Consider the following 14,486-nt stretch of genomic DNA (forward strand, 5'->3'; position numbering starts at 1 on the left):
CACACCCCACTCCCATAGCCTTTCATACCTGCAACCCAGGAATTTTACTTGCACTAAAAAGGCATCTTCCAAGAGGACCTATGAACTTAAAACAAATGCTGTTTAATTTGCCATTCATTAGGGGTGTATCTGGATTGATTTATTGCGCCCTTCTGACCCTATGTCTTTGGAACAGCATTCCTTCACGATTACACAGGGAAAGGACCCAGGCAGGACTTCCAAGGATAAGCGTAGAAGGCCACAATGATACTTCAGATTGCTGTGTATCGGGTAGCCCGAAGGAAATGCTTCGCCCAATTCAATGTAGAATGCACATGAGCCAAAAAATGTTTATAAATTTTTTGACCCAGGTTTCTCGAGCCTTTCCTAAGGGATGTGGCCAGTACAGACCACTATTATCCAGATTATGGGCTTTTGAGTACTTCCACATTCAGGATATTCTGAGAAAGTCTAACCACACACAATTGATCACAGAAATTGCAATCCCTTTTGATCCCGAGGAAGGAGGAAGTGAGCTCTTCCTGGTAACTACCCAGCAGCAGCAGAGAGAGGCGGAGGGAGGAGGGGCGGGGAGAGAGAGAGAGAAAGAGAGAGAGAGAGAGAAAGAGGTGTGGTGGGGGGGTGGTGTGGGGAGGGAGAAAATGCACCAGGGAGAAAATAAATTTCTACTGGCAGCTCAATAGGCCAGTGGTAATCAGAAAATGAGAAAAACCTTGTAAAGCTCTCAGACGAGCCAGGCTACAACAATTGCCCTTTAGAAATGAGATCAACGGCCTCTCTTGTGGGTGGCACAAGTATTACAGCAATTAAGAGAAAAGACTATAGTCTTTTTTTTTTTTGCTCTTAATGTATAAACAAGCAATTCTGGCACTTGTAAGACAAAAAGAATTGGTACATGGCTTAATTCTATCTACTACTGTGACTCTCCTTGCTTTAACTGGCTTCCAGGAAAATTTCATGAGCCTTTGTGGTTGTGGTTTAGTTAAATACACACATTTACCTGGAGGCGGGCTGGGGCAGGAGAGCAGAGTGCTTTCACTGACTATCCAACTCCCTGCAGACCACTTAGCCCCCAGGCTGCCCGACCAGAGTCTGTGAGGCTGGGAGGAGAGGGAATCTGGCTGAGGGCCTGTGCTCCTATACTTCCCGTGATGCCTTGAATACTGTGTCCCCTTTGGAGCAGCCATAATTTCATGTGACCTCTACTTCCTGCATTCCTCTCCCAGTCTCCCTTCCTCCTATCCCTAAATGGTATGTGTTGGGGTGTCTAGCAAGCATCCAACTCTTGTTCTGTTTTCCCACTGAAGCCCAATGGCCATAGAAGAAGTAAAGAGGAGTCTGAGGCAGTGGATGAGCTGGAAAGTTTCTCATTTTCTGTGGTTGGGGGCTACTAGGAAGCCCCTCTGAGCACCAGCCTCCTCACCCAGTGGCTGACATTCTACTATTTGTGAGTGGCTGGCTTCCCTAAGGATTGCTTAGGATTTATTGGTGCAGTTAAATAAATGAATCCCTGGCTATCCACCATGGAACTCAGCTACATGGAACTGCTGCTGTGAAAAGAGCTTGATTGCAAATCAAGGCCTGCAAATTCTCTAGAGGATGATTTCTGACCTCTCCCTGAAGAATTTGGTGCATGCTTCATAGTCTAGCTGTAACTCAGATCATCCTAAACATAGTCTCTGCACATAGTGACAATCCATCCAGCTATTTTCTCATGATGCAATAACGGACCAGCAGACAGAAATTTTAATTTTATTGATAGAAATTTATATCTTTGGTTTAAGAATTGCCTTGCATTGCACTGTTGAAATGCAAATGTTTTTGCTTTCCTATTTTGGCGCCCATGAAAAATAAGAGGAACTTTTCTCAAGATAAGGCTGATAGGGGAAATGTCACTGGCTAGGTTGGAAGACCTGAGTCCCTCCCATCATCTCTGTAGGGAACCAAGAAGCTGCCTGTGTGGGCTTTCTCACCATCTTGTACTCCTAGGGCAGCACTCTCTTGCTTATCCAGGTTGTCTTCCTTACTGAATTTTTACAGGAAGCTCTCACTACTCCCTCATACTCTCACAGAGCTCACCTAATAGTCCTCTTGATGATTCAAAAGAGGTTAGAGCTGGTCGGGAACAGCTGGTATAGGCTGGTGGACAGAGTGATTCCTGGCCAGCTCTCTGGGATGAGTTGAGGGCCAAGTCAGTATGGCCCACCAGAAGGTTCAGCAGGGAGGGGCTTTGTAGAAGCCTTTGTCTCCACACTGGGCCATTTATCAATGCTACTGAAAGCCTGGGCTAACCCAGGGTAAAGGGCTCAGCTAGCATTTCAGAGGAAAGAGAAACCAGAGGCCCAGTAGGAACTGGGAGTCACCCAGTGCAAGAGAATTATGGTGGTTTTCCCTCTATACCCTCCATGAATGCTTAGGTGGCACTGTGGCCCACCAGCTCATTCTGGCCCACTTCACAGTTGTCACCAATCTTCAAAGATGACTCAATATGGTGGTAGATGGGGTAGGGGGAGTTGAAGAGTATGGGCTCCACATGCTTCCAACTGTCCCATCCTAAGCTCCTACCCTATTCCTTCTATCTTTTCTGGCTGGCCTCACCCTTAAACTCTTCTGCCTTTCAGGCCCTTTTGGCTTCATAATTTTTGCTTGGCATCATTTGATTGAGAAGTCTTAATATCTTTGGTTATTCAGTGTCCTTTCTCCATACAACCTTCCTAGGTCTATGATTTTGGAAAGGTCCTCAACCTTTCTCTGCATTTGTAAATGGTGCTAATTACGCAACTTCCTTTGTTGGGTTGCTGTGGAGTTAAACTAAGAATATGAAATGAAATTATACACATATGTATATATACATATATATATATATTTTTTTAATTTTATTTATTTATTTTTTGAGAAAAAGTCTCACTCTGTCACTCAGGCTGGAGTGCAGTGGTATGATCTCAGTTCACTGCAACCTCTGCCTTCTGGGTCAACTGATTATCCTGCCTCAGCCTCCCGAGTAGCTGGGATTACAGGGCATGTCACCACAGCTGGCTAATGTTTGTATTTTTGGTGGAGATGGGATTTTGCCATGTTGTTCAGACTGGTCTCAAACTCCTGACCCCAAGTGACCCATCCACCTCGGCTCCCCAAAGTGCTGGGATTACAATTGTGAGCCACCATGCCCAGCCTAATATATATATCTTTAATAGCTACTCAATACCTAACTGCTCTGAGAAGTATTAGAATTAATCTTAACAAACACTGTACTATGTCTTTTTTTTGTTTCCTCTGAAAATAACACATTTGTGTAAAGGTGCCAAAGATGTGGCCAAGGACTATCCTTTTCTTTAAAATTTATTTAGCAGCCAGGTGTGGTGGTTCATGCCTGTAATCCCAGCACTTTGGGAGGCCTTGATTTATGTCAGGTACCACCTCTAGGAATTACAATCTAAGCCATTCACTTAAGTTTCTAGCTGACTGCTGGCATTCACTTAGCACAAAATGCAAGAGAGAAGATTGCAGGAATGCGTCGCAAGAGACTGCTCTTATAGACAGTGACAGAGCTAGCATAGGGGAATGCATTTCTGACAATGGTTCCGCCAAGTAGTAGGAAGAAAAAGAGATGGAAATAACAGAAGAAAAGCAGCAAAAAATTGCAGAAAAGGCTTAGAAAAATGTGTGGAGAGTGGCTTTAGAGGGAGTTGGGGTCTTGGAAACCATATGCATGACTGTCCTGCAGGACTGGCCTTGAGGGCTCCTGGTGAGGAATATAAAAGCCTGAATGGAAGGACTCTGCCTTTGGAACTTGCTCTGAGACCTGGTGTGGAGTTTGGTGACCCCTAGAACACGGGATAAGCTTTTGGCTTCAAGTCAACCTGCACTTCATTGGGCAGAGGAATACTTAATACTAAGTGACAAAACAAAGCTATTTAGTGTCAGATTTTTGCCAGATCTTTCCATCTTGAAGCTTAAATTCAAGCCAGGGCCAGAAAGAAAGACTCGCTTTCAGGTGAATGTGGCGCAATGAGGGAGTGAGAGGTTGGGAGTTTCACCACCGATTCACCACGGGACAGTGAACCTCTTGGAGAGCCTATTAATGATGACAAAGCTAGAGAGAAAAATCTTTAGCACCCATTAAAAGCATGGCCATTCCAAATGGTTTATGACAATTTTTCTGGGAAAATAATGTACAATTGAAATAACATGAGAATCAATGGGAAAATGCGTAAGTACACAAGACTCCCCTCCATCCCCAACACCCTATAATGTCATATCACATCACAGAAAAGAAAATAGAAAGAAAAATGTGTCTCTGGAGAGTTTAACAAATCTCAAGCCTATTTGTCCCAGGACAAAAATGTTTACATTGTATATCCAAAGTGCCATATTAGGAAATTGCTTTTCTGCAAGGTTTTTCTCAAATGGGTAATGAGCAAATGGATCCAAAATGATTAGGAAAAAAAACAAAAAAAAATTATTTATATGGTTCTTCAAAGCTTTTTTACAACTCTCAGTTCCCATCTCAATGTGCAGGCAAGGGTAGGGTGGCTGAATAATGCTTGCTCTTTATGGGAAAAAGAAGGCAGGAATGGTCCTGGGACTCTAGTGATATCTGTGGAAGGGTTCCAGCCCCTCTGAGGAAAAATCAAGCCACCCAGCAGGGGGACATGCAGGGAGAATGAGGCCTTTTGACCCTGGCCTAAATAAGTTGACTGGGAGAGAATTGGCCAAGGTCCTGGGTCCCTGCTCAGTGAGAAGCTCTACTCAGCACACAGAACTTTCCAATGAATATCTCAATGGCCAGCAGTGTAAATGCTGAGAAGGCTCTCTGGGGCGCTTTGCTGGGTTTGAATTTCACCTCTACCACACATTAGCTGCATTGCCTCAGGTGACTTACTAAACCTCAGTTTACTCAAATGTAAAATGGAGATAACGGGCCAAACGCGGTTGCTCATGCCTGTAATCCCAGCACTTTGGGAGGCCAAAGAGGGTGGATCACATGAGCTCAGGAGTTCGCGACCAGCCTGGGCGACATGGTGCCTCATCTCTACTAAAAATACAAAAATTAGCCGGGTGTCATCGCACACGCCTGTAATCCCAGCTACTGGGGTTGCTGAAGAAGGAGAATCACTTGAACCCGGGAGTTAGAGGCTACAGTAAGCCGATGTCATACCACTGCACTCCAGCCTAGGTGACAGAGTAAGACCCTGTCTCAAGAAAAAAAAAAAAAAAAAGAGATAATGGTGCCTACCATTAACACAGTTAATAAGTATGAAGCACTTATGACTAACACTTGTAACAATGACTTGCCCATAATAAGTGCTCCGTAAGTGTTAACTATTCTTGCTATTTTTATTAGCTTGGGTTGCCATAACAAAATACCATAGACTCAGCGGCTTAGACAACAGAGATTTATTTTCTTACAGTTCTGGAGGCTAGAAGTCCCAGATAAAGGTGTTGACAAATTTAATTCTTGGTGAGGGCTTCCTGGCTGGCAGACAGACATCATCTCAGCTATGTTCCTTGTTGTGTTTGTGCCCAGAGAGAGTGATCTCTCTCTTCTTATAAGGACACTAATCCTATTGGATCAGGGTCCCACCCCTTATGACTTCATTTAGTCATAATTATTTCCTTAAAGTTCCCATCTCTAAATACAGCTACATTTGAGATTAAACCTTGTTTCAGTATATGAATTTTGGAAGGACACAACATTTAATAACACTGATATTATTTTTATTATTGAGATTAGTATTATTCTTACAAAAGTGTACTTGTCTTGTCTTCAAAGATGTCCCAAAGTATATGTTTAAAAATCTTGGGTTAGGTGAGCCCATTGCAAAACTCTATAGCAGGTAAAGAGGGCCTCTGCATTCCCTGCGTTGAACCAAGTTCAATTAGCCATGAGAGACCCTTGACCAGACTGTCAAATATCTTTAAGCTTCTAATGGCCCAGGATGTTCCCTCCTGCCTGCGTACAAAACCAACAACTACTACCACACACAAACACACCTCAGTCTCTGAGGCCTTTGGTTTATTCCCACTCCTGATTTTACTGACTATGGGATACAAGGGATTAGGAAACTTGTCTTTGTGGGACATCCCACATTACTGTGGCTAAAGGCTTCTGCATGTACAAACATCTTCTACCTTTTAGGACTCAACAAGACAGAGGGCAAGGACTGGTCTACCTCATGGCTCTCAGGCTCCATGCTGTATGGAGCATGTTTATGGCTGCTTTCTCCGGGCTTACCAAATTCTCCCCTGATTAATAGAGAATACATCTGGAAGGTCAGAGCCAAACTCCTTAGCATCCCAAGATCCTTTACAGTCAAGTCTCTGCTTAAGTTCTTCTGGTTCATTCCCCACTAGTCCTCCCCACAGACATGCCTTGCTCCTCTACACTCACGACACTTTGCATGCCGTGCTGCTTATATCCAGAAGTCTTTTCCCATACTCCTCTTCCTGGCAAGTTCTACTCAAAAGCCACATCTTTGGTGTACTTTCCTACACTTCATTTGGTAGAGTTAGATGTGTGCTTTGTTCCCATAACACTTATTATTAACCTGTGTGACCATCTTCCCAATCAGATCACTTCTTGATGCTGTGTTCAAATCCCTACCATAAAAACTGTGAATGTAATAGATGCTTGGTAGGGATGAATTCTTTTAAATTAGCTTTTAAATTCTGGAGAAGTTCCCGGCTTTTGTGAATGGTGCCCACTGGAGGTGTATGGTACTCAGCCTGTGTGGCCATTTGCAGTAGCTCATGGGGTGAGGCTTTCCTGATACCTACAATGATGCAGGCAGTACCCCTGCTTTCTGTAAGCAAGATCTCTGCAGATAACATGCAACGCTTTCATGACAACATTTTAGCTCTCACTTTTAAGTGGCATGACATTTTAATGACTATAGGCTTAATTCAGCCAAATTAGGTTTATTCTCTTTTTCTGTTAAGTATTTCATTTTGAAAGTCTTCTGCTCACTCATTGACTTATTCCAATTCCAAGTAACTTTGTTCCCCTACACTCTCCACCTTTTGTGAGGACACAGAGAATTTTTCCTTTATAAATGAGTATGTACCTTGATTATTCATTCATGCGCTAGTGAGTTGCAAATGAGTTAAGTTTGATCAGGTGAATCTATTGCTACTTTGACTCCATTCATTCATTTAGAAAACCCAAAAATATCTGTGCTGGGGACTGGGCCAGAGATGAAGACATCTTCTCCCTGCCCTGAAGATGTTCACTGCTAATGATTTTCCTTCTGGCTGCCTGGTCCCTCCATTCCTTCAGGGCAGCTGGCTCACCAGTTCCTAGATCTGGGAGGGAATCTATTTCAGCATTAGCAAAGGCAGATATCTCGTCAGAAGGAACTCTCAGGAGCATGGTATTTTTACCTTACGGCGGACTGATTCCCTGTTTACAGAAGCAGCACTGAGCTGCAGTCAATTGCAGTGTTTTCTGATGAAAAAGAGAACATATAAGTCAGAGGAACAGAAATGTTAGGGACAATCAAGCCATAATTGTGCTCAGCCTCTGGTCCCCTTTAGGGAGACCAGGTATCTTTCTTCAAGCTGAAAGCTCCTAGTACAGTGCAGACCATGATGCCTTTTGGGAGAAACACTGATGAAATGACCCAATGCAAGGTGCCCAGCCAGCATTCCAGTCATTGTTGCTGCCTAACAAATCAGCCCAAAGCTTGGTGGTTTAAAAGTTGTTACACGGTCTCTCTAGGTTCTAGGCTCAGCTAGATGGTTCTCACACAGGCTTTCTCATGCAGTTCAATGACTGCTAAAGCTGGAGTCATCTCAAAACCTTTTTCACTCATAGGTCTTGGGTTGATGCTGGCTATTGGCTGAGACCCCAACTGGGGGTGTCAGCTGAGTACCTACACATGGCCTGTCCATGTGGCCAGGGCTTCCTCATAGCTTAGTGACTGAGTTCCAAGAGGGAGCATCTCATGAGGACCAGGTGGAATCTGGATCACCTTTTATGACTCAACCTCAGCATTCACATAGAGTTACCCCTACCACATGCTATTAGTCAGCCAGATTCAAGGGGAGGATATATAGACCTCCTTCATGGGAGCAATCAAAGAATTTGTAGACATTTTTAAACCACCAAAGTTAAGCAGAGGAAATCATTAAGATATCATGGAATGACTATGACCAAATGAGGAATTTTTGTCTAATTGGTAAAATAAAACCAAAACACACTCTTGGAACAGAGGTTGCAGATTTTAATGTGTTACATCTGTTACCCTAAATGCTAGAAGGTTCGGACAATGGCATGACTACTGGCCTGGAAAGTAGATTGCTTTCATTCCAGCGCCACTGTTTGCATTTACTATTATTAGTTGAACTTGGACAAGTTACTTAACAGCTACGAATCTCAATTTCTTTATCTCTATGATGAGGATAATAATACTGTCTATTTTGTGTGGGTCATGGATATTTACAAGAAAGCAATGAGATAAATAATTCAAAAAAACATTGAAAAGGATGATTTCTAATTAATATAAGGAATCTAAAATGTTTTAGGAATTTTATTCTTACTTTTCCTAGGCCTTGGTCTGTAACAACAACAAAAAAAAAGTCTGTGATAATGACGTGTTGGAATAGGTTAGTTTCTCAAACTTGGTGATCTAAGGACACATTTCAAGGGAAGAATAACTTTAACAGACTCCTGAAAATACATCTATGGGCCCTGAAGACTCCATGGATCCTAGTTGGACAAACAGTGACTTAAGGAACTAAAGTCTTATGACTTGAAATGTCTCTCAATTGTAAATCATTAGGGGAAACAAGAGGATCTTTTTTTTTTCCTTTATAACTAGTAAAATACGTTTTAGATTATAATCAAAATGAAAACCACAAAATTAAAAGACAATTACTCTAGAGCTCTGTGACCCTGGAGAATATGTCTGTGAACCTGGACCAGATGATATTTCAGATGCTGTCCATTTTGCTGCATAAGTCTGTGGTTTTGTAGGGTGATTCACAGAGCTGGCTTTTCCACTAAGACATAAATTCCTGGAGAGAAAAGATGTGTCCCAGAACTCTTTGAATCTTTCAAGGCATTTTGCATATAAGATGTTCTCAGTAATTTTTGATTGAAAGGAAATACAAATGGAGAATGGCAATGAAAATAATAAATAGGGTAATATATGGACATTTAAATTCCATCTTTCTCCCAAGCTAGTGCTTTAATATTGGCCCCACCCCCAATCCAGCTCTTCAGTGAAGAATGCCAGCAACCTTGCTCTGAATTGGCTGTTTCAGGATCTATAAGGCTGGCACAACACATTAATGGCAAAAACCGCAATTACTTTTGCACCCACCTAACGATTCACTCAGTGATAGTGTGTTACATCCAATCCAGTTGACACTAGTAGAAAGTGCTTTAAACAAAACTGATTGGAGGGAGATTCAAAACACAAAATCTTGCTCTTGGTCATCAGGTCCTGCATGATCTGGGCTCTCCCTGTCTCTTGAGCCCCGCCTGAACCCACTTTGCCTCACCTCTGCTGTTCCCTCTGTCCAGAACCCAGTTTCCCCAAGCTCTTTGCTTGCATATTTCCTATCTATCTACTAGGCATCTGTTTCAATGTCTCTTCCTTGCGTCCTGAGCTCCTCAATCTAAGCGAGAACCCCTATTGTATGTTGTCCCTCTTGGAACCTTATATCTTTCATTTACAAGCACTTATTTATATTAGTTTTGGTGTTTGTTCAATTTCTAACTTCCCCACTAGACTGTAATCTTCATGAGGGCAGGAATGAAGTCTATTTTGCTCATGATTGTCTTCCTAACAGGTACTAGTATAGTACCTGGCATAAAACAGGCATCTAAATGAATATTTGGTGAATGTTATGTGAAACAACAAAAGAGGAAATTTTTAAAGCATTGCATGCTTGTGCAGCACTGTATTAGTCAAAAGAAATTGGTAAGTTTCTCAGTCTTTTGAAGGAAAAGAAAAAAAATTCTCTAAAACTAGGATTTCTCTTTTAAAACCAGCAGTCCAGCATATGTTGCTTGTCAAGCAAGGCTGTGTAGGCCAGATTGATTCAAAACAGATCTACTTCCAGGCCCTGTTTCACACCGTTTCCAATAGGATATGAATCAGACAAGATACCATCAACCAAGCATTCAGTCAGGAAACAGGGCCCTGGTCAGCCTTTTCGGGTGACCTGCCTTACACGGCCAGGATCCAGCTCTAGTGACAGCATCCATTATAATGCTGAGGAATGGGAACACACTGAAACCTCACAAAATGTGCTTTGGAGCCAGGCGGCTGGCAGCCACGGGAAGTGTGCTAAGTGTGGAAATTCCTTCAAGCTTTTCAAGCAACTCAAAGTCATAAGCTAAGGAGAGACTTCAAAACTCCAAGGAGAAATTCCACTTTCCTTTTCCTCAGCTCCGGTCTTTCCATTCCAAACACGAGTCCTGCTGGTTTGAGCCACTTCATGAATGTGGGATTGTTAGGGTTGTTCCAGAGACTTGCCACTATTTTCCTTAGGTAAAAAAGAAAAAAAAAGAAAAAAGAAAAATGGGCATACACGTTCTCTTTCATTTGCCCTGAAGAAATCAATATCCCAGTCTGGGGTTACCAGCTGTGGTTCACGTATACCCTGAGGCACAGCTGCTTTATTTTATAGCTGCCGACATACTTCTCTAGAGCTCCCAACCCTCTCTCTGGTCCAAGCTCAAAGATGGGCTTATTATGTAGCCAGTGCTTTGACGAGGTCCTTCCTTATGAGCGGTTACAAGGACTTACCGTAAGAACCCAATTCCCACCTCTCACCTCCACTCACTTTTCCCTGTCTGCCCTGAAGCCATTCTAAAGAGGCAGAATGCTAACTATTTTGCTTTAAAAATTCAAGGAAATTAAATGTTGTTTCATTACTACCTCCACCAATTGCTAACTGTGGGTTTGGAGAGAAGTTATTTTCTCTCAAGGCCTCAATTTCTTTACCATAAAATGGAAATAGTCATTGTATATACTTCATAGGGCTGTCATAAGATGAAAAGCCATGCTGCAAGAAAAGCGCTCAGCACATTATGGTAGAATAAAGACAACCACCAATTCTTTTTTGCCTCTTTCATTGAGGGGTAAAGTCTAATTCCTCTCCCTTTGATTATGGAAACGTCTTGGTAACTTGCCTGATATGTAGATGTGGTGCAATTGATATTCTGAGACAGCCAAGGTTAGGTCCTAATAAACCTTCCAGCTACTGCCCAGTCGATTGGAGCCCTCATTCTGAGGAAGCCAGCTGCCATGTGAGAAGTCCAGCTACCCAGAGACCACTGTGCTGGAGAAGCCCCAGTTAGCCATATGGACAGGCAGTGTGGAGAAAGAAAGGAGCGTGACTTTTCCAGCTCTTCCAGCCCAGCACCGGACATATCAAGGAAGAACGTTCATTTCAGTTCCAGAAGATATACCTTGCAGAAAAATCAAGGAGCTCAGGGAACATTCAGAACCAAGGCCCCAGGCACATGGTCCTAAGGAAGCCATCCCAGCCATCTCCAGACAGTTGAGTCACCCAGCTGAGGCCCCAGTCAATGTGGAGCAGGGACAACAGTTGTGAAGCTGTCCCTGTAGTGCCCTGCCCAAATTTCTTACCCACTTAGTGTAGTTTCATGTCACTGAGTTTTGGAGTGGTTTGTTATGCAACAATAGAAAGCTGGAACATACCGTAAACCCCCAACAAGTGGTCATTATTACTTAATAAAAATATTATTATCAGCATTTGCAGAAGATGTCACGAATGCTCCATTAAATTCCCAGCTTTGCTAACTGCAAGGCACAAGCTTGTTGAGGGCACGTGGGGTTAGGAGGATTATAAAGCCACAGAAGATCTCAGGTTCTGCACTGGGCTTGGCATTTCATAGATGCTCAATAAAACACCATTCTTTCACAAATGGGTAAGTATCATTGATCATGAATTTAAAATGTCATTATTTCATGAATGAGTGATAGACATCATTTATCTTGATATGGTTTGTATCTGTGTCCCCACCCAACTCTCATAGTGAAATATAATCCCCAAAGCTGGTAGGAGGTGATTGGATCATGTGGGTGGTTTCTTATAGTTTAACACCATCCCTCCTTGGTGGTGGTGTCACGATAGTGAGTTCTTGTAAGATCTTGTTATTTTAAAGTGTGTGGCACCACCCCAGTCTCTCTTTTGCTCCTGCTCTGGCCATGTGAAGTGCTGGCTCTCCCTTTACCTTCTGCCATGACTGTAAGTTTCCTGAGGTCTTCCCAGAAGCCAAACAGATATCAGCGTCATGTTTCCTATACAGCCCGCAGAACCATGAGCCAATTAAATATCTTTTCTTTATCAATTACCCAGTTTCAGGTATTTCTTTATAGCAGTGAGAGAACAGACACATCATTTTGGAATATCAATTTTACTTCAAGATTATTTTTTCTATCTAACAGATTTTATAATGCAGTAGAATATAAAAGTCTTTAAGATAAAACACGAGACTGCCAAAAATTACCTGGTAGGGTGGCCATTTAGGTTCTGAAGCTGCTCTGTATGGTTATGATTTCCCTCTCCCCTGCCATTGGGAGTAGCTATGTAATTTACTCATTTAATAAATAGTTGAGTGCTTACTCTGTGCCAGACACTATTGTGAATACTGGAGACAGAGTAGTGAGCAAACAAAAAGTACCTGTCTCTTAGAGCTAGCATTCTAGATGGGGGAGATAGTGAACAACAACAAAAAAATCAGGTAAGTGTGTGATTTTGAGTGCTCTGGAGAAACACAGAGCAAGGGGAGAAGACTACAAAGTGCTAAGAAGGGGTAAGGATTTGCTGTTGTTAAAGGATGGAGAGCAAAACCCTCCTAGGTAAGATGACATTTGCACAGAGACTAAGGAGGCCTGGGAGTGAGTCATGAGTGAATTGGGTGCAGAGCACAGGGCACAGCGCTGTGAAGCCTATGCAGGGAACAGGCAGGGGATAGACAAGGGAGCACTGTGCCTACAGTCATAAGCATCTCAGGGAGGTACAGGGAAAGAAGGCCAGAGAAGTAGTTGGGCTGGGAGCAGGCCTTAGAACCCCTTATTATGGGCCATTGTAGACTTTGGCTTTATTTAGATAGAAGTGGGAATCCACTGGAAGGTTCTCAGTGGAGAAACAGTGTAAATTGATTTTCATTTTAAGGGAGTCCCTCTGGCTGCTGGGTGGAGAATAAGCTGGTGGGAGTTGGGCAAGTGCAGAAAGAAGGAGAGAGGTTGGGAAGCTATTGCTGTTAGGAAGCTGATGGAAGGGATGATGACTTGATGAGGAAAAAGTTGAGGAACAAAGCTTTGGAAAATAAGACCCCACACTCTGCCTCTGAGTGTGGCGAAACCAAAGGAGGAATCTCCATTTCTGCAGTGCCCGCCTCCCTGGAGTCTTACCTAAAATTAGAAAAGCAGCAACAGTGTAGACATTTCTGATCCTGTGGTGGGTCCACCAGAAGTAAGTCATACATACATGCGTGATTTCAGCACTCCTGATTCTCACCATCTTTGAAGGAGATACTGGCATAATTGACTTTTATTCATAGCCAGTCAAGCACTGTTCACATGCCAGGGAGGACAGCTCCTTTCAACGGCATCCCAGGAGGCTCCACTACTTCCAACCATGTTACTATCATTCAAAACGTGTTGGCCATACATCCTCTTTTGAAATTGCCCTCAGGACTTGCATGTAAGCCTCAAAAGGAAACCAGTCACATTGCTGTATAAATGGCACTTCCCTTTTATTTTTTTAGAAGAAAATAAAAAATATTGTCAGGGAAATTAGAGCAAAAACTAGTAGTACCTTCATTTTCCTAAGACACTTTGACAATGCAAAAGTAACAGCTAACATTTATTGAGCATTTACTATGTACCAAGCACTCTTCTAATTGTCTTACGTGAATCAACTCATTTAAACCTCTTTACAACCCAATGAAGTAGGTCTTATTATTACCCCCATTTTATTTTTTATTTTTTAATTGAATTTGATTTGATTTTAAGTTTCGGGATACACGTGTAGGACATGCAGATTGGTTACATAGGTAAACGTGGACCATGGTGGTTTGTTGCATGGATCTACCCATCACCTAGGTATTAAGCCCCATATGTATTAGCTATTTATCTTGATGTTCTTCCTTCCCCACCCCATACCCTGCCCCCTACAGGCCCCAGTGTGTGTTGCTCCCCCTCCCTGAATGACGCCTTTTTTGACTCAACAGGATTCTACAGTTTTGTCACTCATCTCTCTTCTGAGACGCAGCTCCTTTTGGCTTTTTAATGTTTCCATTTGCTGCAGAAGCTTTCTCCTGTTTTCATTTTAGCATATCCATACATATTTTAGATTTTGAAAGTTTCAAAAAATTGAGGTATTTATCTCCCTAGCACCTAGTACAGTACCTAGCATAAAACAGGCATCTAAACAAATTCCTGGTGAATACATGAAACAAGCGAACAGGGATTTTTTTTTTTTTTTTTTTTTTTTTTTTTTTT

This window comes from Rhinopithecus bieti, unplaced genomic scaffold (assembly GCF_001698545.2).
Source record: "Rhinopithecus bieti isolate Rb0 unplaced genomic scaffold, ASM169854v2 scaffold_5924, whole genome shotgun sequence".
NCBI lineage: Eukaryota > Metazoa > Chordata > Mammalia > Primates > Cercopithecidae > Rhinopithecus > Rhinopithecus bieti.